Below are 6,510 nucleotides of genomic sequence, written 5' to 3'. Positions count from 1 at the left end.
TAATTACATACTTTCCCAGCTGCTGCCTGAGGATCTGGCTTCGAGTCAGCATGCGTTGAGGTGCTGACCACAATCCTCTCATTTGGGAAACTGACAGGTCCTGACACACCCTCAAATACTGGGAGCCTCTAAGAATAAAGAAGGTGGCTTGGACACCACAAAGTTTTGAGAGACAACCAAGAGCTTGGGCCAGGCTGATGGATAAGGTTCATCTCCTACGCAAGACAACAGTGTCAAAACTACAAGAAGTGGCTGTTTTATCAAATGTGCAGAAACCAACAACAGAGAGTTAAGGAAAAGGAAGAAACAGAGGAATATGTTTCAAACAAAAGAAAAGGATAAAAAGTAGAGAAGCAGAACTCAATGAAACAGAGATAACTGATTTACCTCATAAAGAGTACAAAATAACAGTAATCAAGTTGCTCACTGAGGTCAGGAGAACAATGCACGAACAAAATGAGAATTTCAACAAAGAGATGGAAAATATAAGAAAGTACCGAACAGAAATCACAGGGCTTAAAAATACTATAACTGAACTAAAAAAAAAAAAAACCATAAAGGGATTCAGTAGTAAACTACACCAAGTGGAAAAAAAGGATCAGCAAACTCAGAGGAAGGACAGTAAAATTAATCCAATCTGAGGAACAAAAAGAAAAAAGAATGAAAAAGAGTGGAGATAGCTTAAGGGACTTACAAGACACCATTAAATGGACCAATATATGTATTATAAGGGGTCCTAGAAGGAGAAGAGACAGAGAGAGAAAGAAAGCTTATTCAAAGAAATAATGGTTGAAAACTTCCCTAACATGGGGAAAGAAACATGTCAAGATTCAGGAAGCATAGAGAGTTCCAAGAGGTGAATCCAAAGAGACCCACACTGAGACACATTATAATTAAACTGTCAAAAGCTAAAGACAAGGAGAGAATCATAAAAGAGAAAAACATCTTGTCACATACAAGGGAACCCCCATAAGACTATTAGCAGATTTTTTTCAGCAGCACCTTTGCAGGCTGGAAGGGAGTGGCATGATATATTCAAAGTGTTAAAAACAAAAAAAACCCTGCCAAACAAGAATAATGTACCAGGCAAAGATGTCCTTCAGAACTGAAGGAGAGAGAAAGAGGTTTCAAGACAAGAAATGCTGAAGGAGTTCACAACTAGACTGGCCTTATAAGAAATGTTAAAAGGACTTCTTCAAGCTGAAACAAAAGAATGCTAATTAGTAACGGGAAAATATGTGAAGGTATATATCTCACTGGAAAAAAATATAAAGTTTAATTTAAAATACTCGTGTTGTAATGGTGGAGGATAAATCATTTATAACTCTACTAGGAAGGTTAAAAGCCAAAGTAATGAAATAAAACTACAATAATTTGTTAATGGACACACGAGGTAAAAAGATGCAAATTGTGACATAATAAAACAAAATTCGGGGCAGGGGAGTAAAAATGTAGAGCTTTAGTATGCATTCAAAGTTCAGTTATCAGCTTAAAATAGACTGTTATAAATATATGTAAACTCTATGGTAACCACAAAGGAAACACCTATACTAGATACACACACAAAAAAAAGAAAGGAATCTAAGCATACCACTACAGAAAAAACACCAAATTACAGAGAAGCAAGCAAGAGGGGAACAAAGGAATTATAAAACAGCCAGAAAACAATTAACAGAATGGCAATATTAAGTCCACACCTATAAATAATTACTTTAAATAGAAATGGACTGAGTCTCTAAAAATAGGAGCTTGGCTAAGATGGAAGAGTAGGAAGACCCTGAGCTCACTTTCTCTCATGAGCACACGAAAATGACAACTATTTACAGAGCAACTATTGATAAGAAAGACCAGAATCTGCCAGAAAAGACCTTCTACGACTAAAGATATAAAGAAGGAACCACAACAAGACAGGTAGTAGGGGCAGAGTCCAGGTACTCTGGACCCAAGACCCATACCCTGGGAAGATGACCCACAAACGGGAGAATAATTACAATTGCAGATGTTCTCCCCAAGGAACAATGGGTCTGAGATCCACATCAGTCTCCCCAGCCCGGGGGTCCTTCACTGGGAAGATGAGACCCCAGAATGATTTGGCTTTGAAGGCCAGTGGGGCTTACTTTTGGGAGACCCAGAGGGCTGCGGGAAATAGAGACTCCACTCTTGAAGGGCACACACAAAATCTCACATGCTCTAGGATCCAGGGCAGAAGCAGTAATTTGAAAGGAGCCTGAATCAGACCTACCTGCTGATCCTGGAGGGCCTCCTGGACAGACAGGAGGTAACTGGAGCTCACCCTGGGGACAACAGACACTGGAGGCAGCCATAAGGGGGAGCTCATTTTACCATATGGATGCTGGTGCTGGCTGCCATTTTGGAGTCCTCCCTCTACCTTATTAGCACCAGGACCCAGCCCTGCCCACCCCCTTATCTGTACCAGTACTGTGACGTCTCAAGCCAAGCAACTAGCTGGGCTGCTCCCAGCAGGTAGGCTGCCTTAAGACCCCCTGAGCTCACAGCCACACCGAGACATGACCCTGTCCACCAGAGAACCCGGAACTTGGCCCCAAACACCACTGTGCCGGCACTAGCCCAGGACCCCAGGGCCCAGTAGTCAGAGACCCCAGGACCCAGCTCTGCCCACTAATGGACAGGCACCAGCCCCAGGACCCCCTGACCTCCAGCCCTGCCCACTAGCAGACTGACACACCAACTCTACACTACCTTGATTACAACAGTTTTATAGTAATTCTCAAAATCAGGTAGTACATGTTCTCCAACTTTATTCTTCATTTTTAAAGTTTCTTTGGCAATGTCAGTTCTTTCCATTTCCATATAAATTTTAGAATCATATTTTTAATTTCTACAATAAAGCCTGCTTGGATTTCCATTGAGATTATGTGGAATCCATAGGCAAATTTCAAAATTCAGTTTTTGCTTTAGATACTTTGAGGCTCTCTTGTTAGGTGCATATATGTTTAGAATTGTTCCACCATCTTGATAGATTGACACCTTTACCATTATATAATGTCCTTCTTGGTATGTAAATTCATGTTTATAAGGGACCTCAGGGATTTGGAGGCTAACATGGAAAAATACAAGACCATGAAATGCAGTAACACACAGTAAGCTTTATTGCATGGTACTTGGACAGGATTGCCTGAGAGAGGAAGTTCCTCACAGCATAAGACTATACAGAGGCTAGAGGTCAGGGGCCGCAATCCAGGAGGGAACTCCCGGGCAAGAAGCGAACTGGAGGGAGAGCTTACATGTCTACATAAGGTTGCTAAGTAACATGGCAGCCATCTGTATGTCTTCCTTAGAAAAATGTCTATTCAGATCTTCTGCCTATTTTTTTTTTTTTTGGCTGTTGAACTGTATGAGTTCTCTATATATTTTGGATATTAGCCCCTTATCAGACATATGATTCGCAAATATTTTCTCCCATTCAGTAGGCTGCCTTTTCATTTTGTTGATGGTTCCATTTGCTGTGCAGAAGCTTTTTAGTGTGATGTAGTTCCACTTATTTTTGTTTTTGCTGTCAGATGCTTTTTCAGCATCTATTGAGATGATCACATAATTTTTACCCTTCATTTCATTAATGTGGTGTATCACGTTGGCTGATTTACAGATGTTGAACCATCCTTGCATCCCTGGAATAAATCCCACTTAATCATTTTGTATGATCTTTATAATGTATTGCATTCGGTTTGCTAATATTTTGTTGAAGATTGTTGCATCAGTGTCCATCAAGGATATTGGACTGCAATTTTCTGGGGTTTTCTTGTCTGTTTGTTTCAAATATGCTCTTGCCCTTTTCTCTCTCCTCTTTCTGGGATTCCTATTATGTGTATGTTGCCTATGTTTGATAGTGTCCAGTGAGTCCCTTAAACTCTGCTCATTTTTTTCATTCTTTTCTGTTCTTTAGCCTAAATAATCTCAATTGGCCAAATCTGATGTTGAATCTCTCTAGTTTCTCATTTGTTATTGTACTCTTCAACTCCAGAGTTTTTATCTGGCTCCTTTTAATAATTTCTGTCTCTTTGTTGATAGTCTCTACTTGGCACTGCTTTTATGGTATCCTTTAGGTCTTTGTCCATGCTTTCCATTAGCTCTTTGAGCATATTTTAAATTGTTGATTTAAAGTTTTTGTCTAGCAAGTCAATGTCTGGGCTTCCTTCTGGACAGTTTATTAATTTCTTTTTTCCTATGTATGGGTCATACCTTCTTGTTTCTTGCATGTCTTGTAATTTTTGTTGAAAATTGAACACTTTGAGAATTATAATGTGACCATGCTAGAAATCAGATTCTCCTCCCTCCCTAGTTTGTTGTTGCTGCTTGTTATAGTCATTGCTCCAGTTTTTAAAATGACTTTTCTAAACTAATTTTGTAAGGTCTGGGTTCCTTGTGTTTGGCCACTGAAATCTCCATTCCATTAACTTAGTGATCAGCTAGTGATTCATCAGAGATTTCCTGAAATGCCAAGACTCAGCTGATTTTTCTTGATTAATTGTTCACCTTGTCACTGTAAACCCTTGATGAGTTTCCAGAGTCTAAAAAATTTGGTTCTGACTGTCCTTGCTAGTTTATTGGCTGATTTTGTGGAGGGACAGGCTTTTGCTGTTTCCTATCCACAATTCCTCTCTGATATCACCCACCATTTTACTTTTATCTAAGAAAAAGAATGGAGATTCTATCTATCTACCTACTATCTATATCTGCTATGTGGAAAGAAAAAAAAAAAAAAAGGAAAAATAACCCATGAAATTTAAATGGTTCCTGGTGGGAGAAGGAAACAGTGATGGAAGCTGTATTTCCTTAAATATACCTTCTCTTGTAGATTTTACTTTGGATCCACATATTTTACATAATTCTAAAACAATTAAAATATTAAAGGATTACCTAAATAAACTACTCTCAGAGTCATAAACTTGCTAAAGTCTAACATTTATATGGAGAAATTGAGATCTGAATTTAAGTAGTCTAACTACAGATGCTACAACAGTCACTATTATGCTAAACTAGGTAGTACTGAGAGACATAACATAGGTAAATCACCTAGCAAATCAATAAACATTAGCTCCCTTCCACCAATACCTTACTGGAGGAGAGAAAACATAATTACTTTGTCATCTTTGTTCTAGGCCCATACACAGGGCTCATGATGTCTAATTAGTGAAAACAATAAATCAAGGCTATGATTATAAACATTTGACCATAAGGCCACTTTTTGAATAATGATGAAGAAAAAAAGTGCCTATAGAATAGTCATGTTAGTTTTACATTTTCCTTGTAAAAATAAAGGTTTGAAAAACAGACTAATTATTTTTGATTACGTAAACATACACGAACACTTCCGTTGACTCCAACATGGACACCCCACTGGTACCTGAATAAAAGTCCTCATCAAAATCGAAATACCTCCCACTCCTATTTTTCTGTTACCACCACCACTAATGCACATGTAGCAGATATATCCCTTTCCCACAGAGTACCACGTCCTATTTTGCCAACTCTTGACCACTTTGCTTCTTTAAACAGTATCTTAAATCCAACCACCACTCTATATTCCCACTGCCATTGCCTCAGTTCATACTTGTATTTCCTACCTGGACTACCAAATGGCCAAACTAGTCTTTTCTGCTTCCATTCTTATCTTTTTCTAAATTCATTTTCCATTATGACTCCAGAGTATTTTTACTGAAAATAAATTGAACAGTTTATTCAACCTTTTAAATTTGTTCAGTAATTGCTTTGCTTATATTGATTTTTCAATTGCTTCTCATCATTTATTGTGGCAGTTTTTCAAAATATATTCCTAAAAGACTCAAGACTCAATAGAATTGCTTCAGTCCCCATGAGTGATAAGGCAGACACTGGATGGATAATGTTCTCTTGTCATCCCTATTCTTTAACTCTCAATCACAGTTGCTCAATTTGTTTATAAGTCTTTGTAAATTTTCGTTTGTAAAATACATTTCCCTAACTCACACTCTTCATGATTTTGCTCCTAGCTATCTCTTCAGATTCAGTTTACTGTTACTGCTCTTTGCGAGCCCTATACATCCAGCCATCTCAAAATCTTCAGTTTCCTGAATTAGGGATGTTGCTTCATACCTTTATTGGTTGAACAGCTATTTCTTCCACCTGTAATGCTATTCTCTGTGCCTTTGGAAACCACTGAAGAAATCTCAGCTTAGAAATTATGAAAATTTAAAAAAGCCCCCAGAGGCAGTTTCTTGTTTCCTTCTCTGTTCCTATAGAACTCTGTACACGTTATTACGACCTCTACCACTCTACTTCTTTTCATCGTTTACCAACGCTCGTGACCTTGGGCAAATAACTTAACCTTTTTGAGCCCTTGAATTCCTCATCTGTAAAATGAGGATCAGTAAGGTATAATATCTAGCTCATAGAGATATTGGGAGGGTTAAATGTGGTAATATGTGAAAGGGCTTAAGAGTGCTTAGCACATTAGATTTATTCAAATATTATATGTAACTATTATTACTA

The sequence above is a fragment of the Delphinapterus leucas genome, chromosome 3 (genome assembly GCF_059928025.1).
Source record: "Delphinapterus leucas isolate spDelLeu-1000000601 "Yukka" chromosome 3, BTC_Dleu_Yukka2, whole genome shotgun sequence".
NCBI classification, from domain to species: domain Eukaryota; kingdom Metazoa; phylum Chordata; class Mammalia; order Artiodactyla; family Monodontidae; genus Delphinapterus; species Delphinapterus leucas.
Note: the sequence above shows the minus strand (reverse complement) of the source record.